The 13808-nt window shown below is 42.9% G+C and overlaps 1 protein-coding gene across 2 annotated transcripts in view; it reads right to left on the reverse strand.

Annotated features, from left to right (window-relative positions):
* ZFAT (zinc finger and AT-hook domain containing) overlaps positions 1–10609 on the reverse strand; it is a 221879-nt gene extending 211270 nt beyond the window's left edge. The window contains exon 1 of one of the 2 annotated variants that reach the window (XM_056522803.1): positions 10587–10609. The gene's annotated coding sequence lies outside the window, so the exon portion shown is untranslated. Of the gene's footprint in view, positions 1–10449 lie in introns of both variants that reach the window. The other variant, XM_056522801.1, reaches the window with a different exon arrangement.
* Positions 10610–13808: the final 3199 nt, after the last annotated feature.

Genomic DNA, 13808 nt, shown 5'->3' on the forward strand with positions numbered 1-13808 from the left:
ATGCCCAGACAGCCGAAGGCTGTCTGGGAATGCTGGGAGTTGTAGTTTTGCAACAGCTGGAGGCACCCTGGTTGGGAAACACTGGTGTATATGTATGGTGTGAGTGTATATGATGTGTGTCTGTCTGCCTGTGCTGTGTGTATGATGTCTGTGTGTGTGATGTGTATATGATGTCTGTCTGTGTGTGATGTGTATGTAATGTGTGATGTGTGTATGATGTCTGTGTGATGTGTATGTAATGTATAATGTGTGTATAATGTCTGTGTGTGATGTGTATGTAATCTATAATGTGTGTATAATGTCTGTGTGTGATGTGTATGTAATGTATAATGTGTGTATAATGTCTGTGTGTGATGTGTATGTAATGTATAATGTGTGTATGATGTCTGTGTGATGTGTATGTAATGTGTGATGTGTGTATGATGTCTGTGTGATGTGTATGTAATGTATAATGTGTGTATGATGTCTGTGTGATGTGTATGTAATGTATGTGTGTATGATGTCTGTGTGATGTGTATGTAATGTGTGATGTGTGTATGATGTCTGTGTGTGATGTGTATGTAATGTATAATGTGTGTATGATGTCTGTGTGTGATGTGTATGTAATGTGTGATGTGTGTATGATGTCTGTGTGTGATGTGTATGTAATGTGTGATGTGTGTATGATGTCTGTGTGATGTGTATGTAATGTGTGATGTGTGTATGATGTCTGTGTGATGTGTATGTAATGTGTGATGTGTGTATGATGTATGTGTGATGTGTATGTAATGTGTGATGTGTGTATGATGTCTGTGTGATGTGTATGTAATGTATGTGTGTATGATGTCTGTGTGATGTGTATGTAATGTGTGATGTGTGTATGATGTCTGTGTGATGTGTATGTAATGTGTGATGTGTGTATGATGTCTGTGTGTGATGTGTATGTAATGTGTGATGTGTGTATGATGTCTGTGTGATGTGTATGTAATGTGTGATGTGTATGTAATGTGTGATGTGTATGTAATGTATAATGTGTGTATGATGTCTGTGTGATGTGTATGTAATGTATAATGTGTGTATGATGTCTGTGATGTGTATGTAATGTGTGATGTGTGTATGATGTCTGTGTGATGTGTATGTAATGTATAATGTGTGTATGATGTCTGTGTGATGTGTATGTAATGTATGTGTGTATGAGGTCTGTGTGATGTGTATGTAATGTGTGATGTGTGTATGATGTCTGTGTGTGATGCGTATGTAATGTATAATGTGTGTATGATGTCTGTGTGATGTGTATGTAATGTGTGATGTGTGTATGATGTCTGTGTGATGTGTATGTAATGTGTGATGTGTGTATGATGTCTGTGTGTGATGTGTATGTAATGTGTGATGTGTGTATGATGTCTGTGTGATGTGTATGTAATGTATGTGTGTATGATGTCTGTGTGATGTGTATGTAATGTGTGATGTGTGTATGATGTCTGTGTGTGATGCGTATGTAATGTATAATGTGTGTATGATGTCTGTGTGATGTGTATGTAATGTATAATGTGTGTATGATGTCTGTGTGATGTGTATGTAATGTGTGGTGTGTATGATGTCTGTGTGATGTGTATGTAATGTATAATGTGTGTATGATGTCTGTGTGATGTGTATATGATGTCTGTGTGTGATGTGTATGTAATGTATAATGTGTGTATGATGTCTGTGTGATGTGTATATGATGTCTGTGTGTGATGTGTATGTAATGTATAATGTGTGTATGATGTCTGTGTGATGTGTATGTAATGTGTGTATGATGTCTGTGTGATGTGTATGTAATGTATAATGTGTGTATGATGTCTAAGTGTGATGTGTATGTAATGTATAATGTGTGTATGATGTCTAAGTGTGATGTGTATGTAATGTATAATGTGTGTATGATGTCTGTGTGATGTGTATGTAATGTATAATGTGTGTATGATGTCTATGTGTGATGTGTATGTAATGTATAATGTGTGTATGATGTCTATGTGTGATGTGTATGTAATGTGTGATGTGTGTATAATGCCTGTGTGATGTGTATGTAATGTGTGATGTGTGTATAATGTCTGTGTGTGATGTGTATGTAATGTATAATGTGTGTATAATGTCTGTGTGTGATGTGTATGTAATGTATAATGTGTGTATAATGTCTGTGTGTGATGTGTATGTAATGTATAATGTGTGTATAATGTCTGTGTGTGATGTGTATGTAATGTATAATGTGTGTATGATGTCTGTGTGTGATGAGTATGAAATGTATAATGTGTGTATGATGTCTGTGTGTGATGAGTATGTAATGTATAATGTGTGTATAATGTCTGTGTGTGATGAGTATGTAATGTATAATGTGTGTATAATGTCTGTGTGTGATGTGTATGTAATGTATAATGTGTGTATGATGTCTGTGTGATGTGTATGTAATGTGTGATGTGTGTATGATGTCTGTCTATGTGTGATGTGTATGTAATGTATAATGTGTGTATGATGTCTAAGTGTGATGTGTATGTAATGTATAATGTGTGTATGATGTCTAAGTGTGATGTGTATGTAATGTATAATGTGTGTATGATGTCTAAGTGTGATGTGTATGTAATGTATAATGTGTGTATGATGTCTGTGTGATGTGTATGTAATGTATAATGTGTGTATGATGTCTATGTGTGATGTGTATGTAATGTATAATGTGTGCATGATGTCTATGTGTGATGTGTATGTAATGTGTGATGTGTGTATAATGCCTGTGTGATGTGTATGTAATGTGTGATGTGTGTATGATGTCTGTGTGTGATGTGTATGTAATGTATAATGTGTGTATAATGTCTGTGTGTGATGTGTATGTAATGTATAATGTGTGTATGATGTCTGTGTGTGATGTGTATGTAATTAGTATGTGTGTATGATGTCTGTGTGTGATGTGTATGTAATGTATAATGTGTGTATGATGTCTGTGTGTGATGAGTATGTAATGTATAATGTGTGTATAATGTCTGTGTGTGATGAGTATGTAATGTATGATGTGTGTATGATGTGTATGTAATGTGTGATGTGTGTATGATGTCTGTCTGTGTGTGATGAGTATGTAATGCATGATGTCTGTCTGTGTGTGATGTGTATGTAATGTATAATGTGTGTATAATGTCTGTGTGTGATGAGTATGTAATGTATAATGTGTGTATAATGTCTGTGTGTGATGAGTATGTAATGTATAATGTGTGTATGATGTCTGTGTGTGATGAGTATGTAATGTATGATGTGTGTATGATGTGTATGTAATGTGTGATGTGTGTATGATGTCTGTCTGTGTGTGATGAGTATGTAATGCATGATGTCTGTCTGTGTGTGATGTGTATGTAATGTATGATGTGTGTATGATGTCTGTCTATGTGTGATGCGTATGTAATGTATGATGTGTGTATGATGTGTATGTAATGTGTGATGTGTGTATGATGTCTGTGTGATGTGTATGTAATGTATAATGTGTGTATGATGTCTGTGTGATGTGTATGTAATGTATGTGTGTATGATGTCTGTGTGATGTGTATGTAATGTGTGATGTGTGTATGATGTCTGTGTGTGATGTGTATGTAATGTATAATGTGTGTATGATGTCTGTCTGTGTGTGATGTGCGTATGTAATGTATGATGTGTGTATGATGTCTAAGTGTGATGTGTATGTAATGTGTGATGTGTGTATGATGTCTAAGTGTGATGTGTATGTAATGTGTGATATGTGTATGATGTCTGTCTGTGTGTGATGTGTATGTAATGTATGATGTCTGTCTATGTATGATGTGTGTATGAGGTCTGTCTGTGTGTGATGTGTGTATGTAATGTATGATGTCTGTCTGTGTGTGATGTGTATGTAATGTATAATGTGTGATGTGTATGTAATGTATAATGTGTGTATGATGTCTGTCTCTGTGTGATGTGTATGTAATGTATAATGTGTGATGTCTATGTGTGATGTGTATGTAATGTATGATGTGTCTGTGTGATGTGTATGTAATGTATAATGTGTGTATGATGTCTGTCTCTGTGTGATGTGTATGTAATGTATAATGTATGATGTGTCTGTGTGATGTGTATGTAATGTATAATGTGTGATGTGTGGGGGGGCAGTGGCGGGTGTATGTATGATGTGTGCATATGTATGGTGTATATGTATGCTGTGAGTGTATGATGTATGTGTATGTAATGTATGATGTGGGGGGGCAGTGGCGGGGGTGTGTGTATGTAATGTATGATGTGGGGGGGCAGTGGCGGGGGGGTGTGTATGTATGATATTGGGGCAGTGGCTGGTGCATGTATGATATGTGTATGTATGAATGTCTTGTATAGGAGCGGACTGTCACGTCGTGCATTAGGGCAGTGCCCAAGGGCCCGTGTCTCGGGGGGTGGGGGGGAAAGGGGGGCGCTGCCGCCGCATGCCAGTTGTGCCATCTAATTTTATTTATTTTTTAGTTGCACCCGCACTAAATTACACCCCCAGAATCCCACCCCCTTTATACTCGCCTGCCAACCAAGAGCCCCACGGATGCACGCAAACACGCCCGAACCAAAACTACAACTCCCAGCATGTTGCACCATAACCTAAACTGTAGAACTATAAAGTGTAGCATGCTGGGAGTTGTAGTTTTGGTTTGTGTCAGCTGCAGAGCGATAGGCTGCATCAGGGCATGCTGGGTGTTGTAGTTACTAACTACAATTCCCAGTATTCCCCTGACACATCCTATGGCTCTGCAGCTGACACAAACCAAAACTACAACTCCCAGAATGTTACACAATAACCTTAACTGTCCTACTATACAGTGCAACATGCTGCAACACCCACACAACCATAGGCTGTATCAGGGCATGCTGGGAGTTGTAGTTATCTAGTAACTAAATGCAACTTCCAGCATTTTCGGACACAAAATGCACCATATAAACTGGAGAAGCAGAACCCCCCCCCCCCCCCCCCCCCCAGTAACACATAAGTCCCTATTGAGACTGAAAAATAGTGATTAAAATATTGTAAAAAGTGCGAATATATGTGAATAAGCCCCTTTCCTAATAAGTTTCCAATGTTATTTAAATATAAATAATGTACAAAAATAAACATAAGTGGTATCGCTGCATGTGGAAATGTCCAGGCTATTAAAATATGATGTTAATTAAACCGTACGGTGAACGGTGGAAATGTAAATAATAGTCCAGAATTGCTCATTTTTGGTCACTTCATATGAGAAATTTTTTATAAGGTGATATAAAAGTTACATGTAGACTTATCTGGACTTACCTCAGGCGTAAGAGGATCTACAGCTCTCCCCCGCTAATATCCTGACATACTGCGATCGCCGTGGACGCTATTAAACCATTAGATCACCGCTGTCAGCAGTGTCTAAAGGATCTTATATCCATCCCTGGTGGTCTAGTGGGGGGGGGGGGGGGGATCAGACTATTTTGGTTGAAATTATTTTATCTACCAGGACAAGTGGATTTTCTTTAGGGACAAGTAGATTGTGTTCCGCTTTAGTCCCTTGGACAAGTAGTTTTTTTTTTTTTTATTTCCACACCCCTGTAGACCCAATTTTAGAATTTTTGCAAGTGGTAAAAGGAGAACATTTTTACTTGTATTTGAAACCCAATTTCTCTCGAGTAAGGAAATACCTCATATGTCTATGTAAAGTGTTCAGTGGGCGCAGTAGAGGGCTCAGAAGGGAAGGAGCGACAAATGGTTTTTGGGGGGCATGTCACCTTTAGGAAGTCCCTATGGTGCCAGGACAGCAAAAAAAAAAAAAAAAACACCCACATGGCATACCATTTTGGAAACTAGACCCCTCGGGGAACGTAACAAGGGGTAAAGTGAACCTTAATACCCTACAGGTGTTTCACGACTTTTGCATATGTAAAAAAAATATATATTTTTACCTAAAATGCTTGGTTTCCCAAAATGTTTACATTTTTAAAAAGGGTAATAGCAGAAAATACACCCCCACCCCCCCCACCCCCCCAAAATTTTAGGGGTATGTGTATATGTAGTGTTTTTTACTTTTTATTTTAGTGTAGTGTAGTGTTTTTAGGGTACAGTCATACAGGCAGGGGTTCACAGTAGTTTCTCGCTGGCAGTTTGAGCTGCGGCAGAAAATTTGCCGCAGCTCAAACTTGCAGCCGGATACTTACTGTAAACCTCCACCCATGTGATTATACCCTGTAAGTTCACATTGGGGAGGGGGGAACATCCAGCTGTTGCAAAACTACAACTCCCAGCATGTACGGTCTATCAGTGCATGCTGGGAGTTGTAGTTTTGCAACAGCTGGAGGCACACTGGTTGTGAAACACAGAGTTTGATAGCAAACTCAGTGTTTTGCAACCAGTGTGCCTTCAGCTGTTGCAAAAGCTACAACTCCCAGCATGTACGGACAGCGGAAGGGCATGCTGGGTCTTGTAGTTATGCAACAGCTGGAGGCATACTACTTTGGCTGGGGATGCTGGGGATTTTAGTTAGCAACAGCTGGAGACACACTGGTGTGCCTTCAGTGTGCCTTCAGCTGTTGCAAAACTACAACTCTCAGCAGTCACCGACAGCCAACGGGCATGCTGGTAGTTGTAGTTATGCAACCAGCAGATGCACCACTACAACTCCCAGCATGTACTTTAGCTGTTTGTGCAAGCTGGGAGTTGTAGTTATACAACAGCTGAAGGTACACTTTTCCATAGAAAAATGTGCCTCCAGCTGTTGCAAAACTATAAGTCCCAGCATGCCCATAAGGGAATGCTGGGAGTTGTGGTGGCCTGCCTCATGCTGTTGCATAACTACAGCTCCCAGCATGCCCTTTTTGCATGCTGGGAGCTGTTGCTAAGCAACAGCAGGAGGCTGTCACTCACCTCCTACTGCTGCTCCGGGCACAGGTCAGTCCCGCCGCTGCTGCTGCTCCTGGGGCCCCGATCCCAACATTGACGCCGGGGATCGGGGTCCCCAGCTCCCGGGGTCTTCTTCCCGCACCCGCTCACGTCCTCCGGAAGAGGGGGTAAACCGGTAAACCGGCCGACGAATCAGGGCGATCGTGAGGTGGCACCAGTGCCACCTCACCCCTGCAGGCTGTGGCTGTTCAGCCAGTAATTTCGGGTCACTGGAGACCCGATTGATCCGGAATCGCCGCAGATCGCTGGACTGAATTGTCCAGCGATCTACGGCCGTCGCCGACATGGGGGGGACATAATGACCCCCCTGGGCGATATGCCGCGATGCCTGCTGAACGATTTCCGCAGGCATCCGGCCCCGGCTCCCCCTCCGGCTAGCGGCGGGGGGCCGGGAATGGACAGGACATACTCCTACGTCCTCGGTCCTTAAGGACTCTGAAACGGGGGCGTAGGAGTACGTCCATTGTCCTTAGGGGTTAAGTTTGGTGTTATCGCTCTCACACTCTCTAATACTGGTGACTGGAAGGCAATGAACTCTCTAAGGAATCAGTGTTTCCCAAACAGGGGGCCTCCAGGTGTTGCAAAACTACAAATCTCAGCATGACTGTCCACCCATATTGGATCAAAGGCGAATGACCAGGGAGTCAAGAGTTTGTCTGGCGCAGTCTGGTTCCTCTCTGCGCCAGACAAACTCCTGACTCCCTGGTCATTCGCCTTTGATTCTACACCCATCCAGGAGGGCTGCAGTGGACCTGCCTTCATATCTCTTCTGCTCTTAACCTTGTTGTGTGTGGGCGCACAACCAACTTCGGTAAGCGGCTTGGGAATCACCTTCCCCTACCCCCACCTACAAGATCTACTGATCCCGCACATGAGGCGCCTTCCTTCCTTTCTCTAGATTTCACCCATATTGGAGACACTTATTGGGCCCCGCCAGGTACTTAGCTGGAATATAAATAATCTGACAAATGGGCGTCACCATTTCCTGGATGATGGGGCAACGTCCCCTCCACACTGAGCAAAGGAGACGCACAGGGGCTGCATACACAAAACGGCAAATCTTATTTCTGTCCGGTATAGCATGCAATGCCCGCTACTGAGTCCTACATTATCCCCCATAGGACAGGGACATCTAGTGTGTCGTTCCTATGTTATTCCTCCTGGAAATAAATACATTGATTACTAGGGGGGACATGACTGGCCTGGTTCTGTTATTCCTCCTGGAAATATATAAATACATTGATTACTGGGGGATATGACTGGCCTGGCTCTGTTATTCCTCCTGGAAATATATAAATACATTGATTATTGGGGATATGACTGGCCTGGCTCTGTTATTCCTCCTGGAAAAATATAAATACATTGATTACTAGGGGGGGGGGGGGGATATGACTGGCCTAGCTCTGTTATTCTTCCTGGAAATAAATAAATACATTGATTACTGGGGGATATGATTGGTATGGCTCTGTTATTCCTCCTGGAAATAAATAAATGCATTGATTACTGGGGGGGGGGGGGGGGTAGGACTGGCCTGGCTTTGTTATTCCTCCTGGAAATAAATAAATTGATTATTGGGGATATGACTGGCCTGGCTTTGTTATTCCTCCTGGAAATATATAAATACATTTATTACTGGATGATATGACTGGCCTGTCTCTGTTATTCCTCCTGGAAATATATAAATACATTGATTATTGGTTTATATGACTGGCCTGGCTCTGTTATTCCTCCTGGAAATATATAAATACATTGATTACTGGGGGATATAACTGGCCTGGCTCTGTTATTCCTCCTGGAAATATATAAATACATTGATTACATGGGGGGGGATATGACTGGCCTGGCTCTGTTATTCCTCCTGGAAATAAATAAATACATTGCTTATTGGGGATATGACTGGCCTGGCTCTGTTATTCCTCCTGGAAATATATAAATACATTGATTACTGGGGGATATGACTGGCCTGGCTCTGTTATTCCTCCTGGAAAAATATAAATACATTGATTACTAGGGGGGGGGGGGGATATGACTGGCCTAGCTCTGTTATTCTTCCTGGAAATAAATAAATACATTGATTACTGGGGGATATGATTGGTATGGCTCTGTTATTCCTCCTGGAAATAAATAAATGCATTGATTACTGGGGGGGGGGGGGGTAGGACTGGCCTGGCTTTGTTATTCCTCCTGGAAATAAATAAATTGATTATTGGGGATATGACTGGCCTGGCTTTGTTATTCCTCCTGGAAATATATAAATACATTTATTACTGGATGATATGACTGGCCTGTCTCTGTTATTCCTCCTGGAAATATATAAATACATTGATTATTGGTTTATATGACTGGCCTGGCTCTGTTATTCCTCCTGGAAATATATAAATACATTGATTACTGGGGGATATAACTGGCCTGGCTCTGTTATTCCTCCTGGAAATATATAAATACATTGATTACATGGGGGGGGATATGACTGGCCTGGCTCTGTTATTCCTCCTGGAAATAAATAAATACATTGCTTATTGGGGATATGACTGGCCTGGCTCTGTTATTCCTCCTGGAAATATATAAATACATTGATTACTGGGGGATATGACTGGCCTGGCTCTGTTATTCCTCCTGGAAATATATAAATACATTGATTACTGGGGGATTTGACTGGCCTGGCTCTGTTATTCCTCCTGGAAATATATAAATACATTTATTACTGGATGATATGACTGGCCTGTCTCTGTTATTCCTCCTGGAAATATATAAATACATTGATTACTGGGGGATATGACTGGCCTGGCTCTGTTATTCCTCCTGGAAATATATAAATACATTGATTACTGGGGGATTTGACTGGCCTGGCTCTGTTATTCCTCCTGGAAATATATAAATACATTGATTATTGGGGATATGACTGGCCTGGCTCTGTTATTCCTCCTGGAAATATATAAATACATTGATTACTGGGGGATATGACTGGCCTGGCTCTGTTATTCCTCCTGGAAATATATAAATACATTGATTACTGGTTTATATGACTGGCCTGGCTCTGTTATTCCTCCTGGAAATATATAAATACATTGATTACTGGTTTATATGACTGGCCTGGCTCTGTTATTCCTCCTGGAAATATATAAATACATTGATTACTGGTTTATATGACTGGCCTGGCTCAAAGGATTTGACTGTTACCATGGAGACGCACAGCACTGTATAGGAGCTGTATACACATAACAAAACTTTTTATAAAGTTACTAAAGTTCTGGACGCCTTGGAGTCCTGTTTAACCAAACAAGCGTCTCTGCGGCAGTAGCACAACCACAACTCCCAGCATGCCCTGACAGCCTTCGGCTGTCAGGGCATGCTGGGAGTTGTGGTTGTGCAACAGGTTGAAAGATAGTACCCACTTGGATGTAAATGCATAGAACTCCATTCACTGACATGTAGCATGCAAAGCTAAGTGTGAATGACGACAACGTTCACACAGATAACGCAGCATCTATCACATACAATCCCCGTTATGTCACTGTTCACACCCAAAGCCCGGGACTTGCCTGTCAGTACAGCTCCGGGGGCGGCCACACTCCCCGCCATCCCCTTCACCATCACCCCCAGTACGGCGGGATATAACGGGGAAGAAAGAGAGAACAACTACGGTCCCGGAAACTGCGAGGACGACATCGACACTAACTTGACAGCCGGCCAGCCAATCATCGCTCTGTGTACAAGATCCCAGCCAATCACAGCGCTTCTCTTACCGGGGAGCGAACGCGCTGCCGGGCTAACGCGCTCACTGATTGGACGGAGGTGATCGATGGGCGGGCTTACTGGCGAGCGCTAGAGGGAGAGTCTTGTATTATTTTGTAACAGATAAAGCGTCTGCAGTAAAGGGCGGCGCCATTTTGTCTGAGATCTATCAGCTCTGGTTATTAGAAGTAGCTGTAAAGAAAAAAGGTCCCCTCACACATACATTATTTACGTATGTGGCTCTGTAGTAATATTGTCCATCCAGCGTAACCACCATTCTCACCTCTGCTCTCCAGTCCCCCCCCCCCCCCCCTCCTCATCCTTATCTGTATCTATCCTCCTATAGCTATACAACTTATGGCCCAACTTAATGTCCATTCCTCACATTTGTTGTTTTAACCCCTGCATATTTTGTGAGATAGAACGTGTGTTTTCCCCTTGTGAGCTCAGAAATGCTTATGACTTGATAAAGGGAGGAATCCCGAAATCTTGTCTCTACATAATCTTGTTAGTCCAATAAAAAAGGTTATTACAAGATACTGCAACTACCCATGATTTCGCTTTTTATATATATAAATAGACAGAGATAGATATTTCTCTCTAAATATTAGGGATCGACCGATATCGATCTTTTAGGGCCGATACCGATAATCTTTGGAGGTTAGGGCCGATAATTGATACCGATATTGCGGTATACCGATCTGTGCGGTATTTATCTCTTGTAGTTTAGAAACAGCTGGAGGCACCCTGGTTGGGAAATGTTACATTCCCTTACGTGTTAACCAGTAGCACAGTTGGGATATTCCACCCTCGTGAAATAGTGAGGACAGATCGAAGTTGTATTGATTAAAAAGTAATTAATTAAACACACCTACATGGCCCTGTATAAGTAGGAGGTTCACCCTCTGTCCCCTTGTGTTTTTTTTCTGTCCTTTCCATGCTGGGGGGGGGGGGGGGGGGTCTTACTTGTTATTCCTTTTTTCAGCAAAGTCTGGCCAAACTTGCTTCTGTTTTTCCCTCCCACTTTGGGATTATCATGTTTATTGTTTTCTTTTGTTTAGGGTCCTTTTTTACTTTAGGAATCTGTTTGATTCCTTTCTCTGACTCAAGCCTGTGCTCTCACCTCGGGGGATGGTCTCTATGTCGGGCGCGCGTCTCTCTCCACAGTCCCGCGCCGGAAGTGCGTCAGCAGCGTCCGACGTCACTTCATCTTTCTTCTTTTGCCCTCTGCTCGTTTTTTTAAGCCTTTCTGAAAGGTACAGTGACCCCCGACCTACGATGGCCCCGACATACGATAATTTCAACATACGATGGCCTCTCAGAGGCAGCATCAACATACGATGCTTTTGTATGTTGGGGCCATCGCATAAACGGCTATCCGGCAGCGCAGACTGCTTCAGCTGCAACCGGATAGCCGTTTACGGTGCCTCTTGTGCTCCCGTGATGGTCTCTTACCTGTCCTCGGGGCTCAGGAGCGTGCTCTTCGGGATCCCCTACATCGCCGGTCCCTCGTCGTCGCCGCACACACCATCCCGTCATCCAATAGGAGTGGCGTGCGTAGTGACGTGATGGCGGCGACGGAGAGCGAGGATCCTCGGTAAGCAGAGACGTCCGCAGCATCGGGGACACCCCGGGGACGTGTCGACAGCGATAGAGGGCGACATCCAGGGCAGCGGTGACGAGCGGTGACGGGTCCGGAGCGGTGGGGACAGGTGAGTGTTACGTCCTATACTTTACATTGCACGGATCCCTCAACATACGATGGTTTCAACAAACGATGGTTCATTTGGAACGGATTACCATTGTATGTTGAGGGACCACTGTATAAGTGAGCAAAATCGAGCAAGGACACTTTTCTTGGCACCCCTAAACCCTCTGTAAAGTTTAAATTTACTTTTAAACACTTTTTAATTAACTTCATTTTCTAAGTTTTGGCTTTGCCCATGGGGGCGGGGCCTTTTGTGGCACCAATTGAGGATGGTATTTAAACCTCCTCAGTGCTGCCCTCGGACTCTGAGCGCAGTGCTGTTTGGTTTTCTGGCAGTATTGTCTTATTGAGACTTGAAGCTAAGCTTCGGTGCTATTCTTGCGGAGAGTACTCTGTGTTCCTTGATAGCGTTTTCTTGTTCACACTTTTAAGTATCTACCAGCTCTTTTTTAGTTTTTTCGCTTCCTCTTTTAAGCTTGCTTTATATAACAATTTTATATCTCCTTAGATTATGTCTATGGAAGGCTCTGCTGGCCATGAGGGTCCTGGGAAGAGAACTTCTAAGGGAAAACATCTTGCATATTATGAATGCAATATTCTGCTGGAAGACAACTATGAAGTTTCTAGGGGGGGAGATTTATCATAAGTTGTGCAAAGGAAAAGTTGCCCAGTTGCCCATAGCATCCAATCAGATTGCTTCTTTCATTTTGCAGAGGCCTTGTTAAAAATGAAAGAAGGGAGCTGATTGGTTGCTATGGGCAACTGGGCAACTTTTCCTTTGCACAGGTTTTGATAAATCTCCCCCACGGTGCCCACCTTGCAAAGTAAAATCTCTGCTTCCTAACTACGTGGAGCCCACTGTACAGGATATATATCTTGGTGTCCTCATGTCCGCCATGCAGGCTTCTATTAAAGAACTAAAGCAAGTGGTGGCTCATAAGCGATTTAGACCTGTGTCGACCCCAAGAATGGAAGTATCCGTGGAGCCTGAAAAGGAGGATTCCAGATCAACATCTTCTGAAGAAGAGGTCACCGTATCTTATTTTTTTCCTGCTGGTCGGGGGACCAGGATGCTGATCCCAGGAAACCTCTACCTCCACCTCTAAGAGACCCAAGATCTTTAAAGCAGATGAGACCCTTTTATCCGTACTAAGAAAGGAGTGGAGGAAGCCAGAGAAGGGTCCAGTCTTTAAGCAGTTAAAGACCATGTTTCCTATTCAGGAAGATCAGCTTTCCTCTTGGGGCCCTGTCCCTAAGGTCGAAATAGCTGTCGCCAAATTGCCCAAAAGGACTGTTGTTCCTACCGAGGATGGGTCTCCCTTGCAGGATCCGATGGATAGGAAAGCTGACTGCGCCTTTAGGTGTTCCTATTCCACTGCTATGGCTTCAGCTTCAGTGGCGATAGCTTGCTCTGAAGTAGCAAATTTTTTGTAGACGCGTTTTTCTAATATACAGACA

Source organism: Hyla sarda, chromosome 5 (genome assembly GCF_029499605.1).
Source record: "Hyla sarda isolate aHylSar1 chromosome 5, aHylSar1.hap1, whole genome shotgun sequence".
NCBI lineage: Eukaryota > Metazoa > Chordata > Amphibia > Anura > Hylidae > Hyla > Hyla sarda.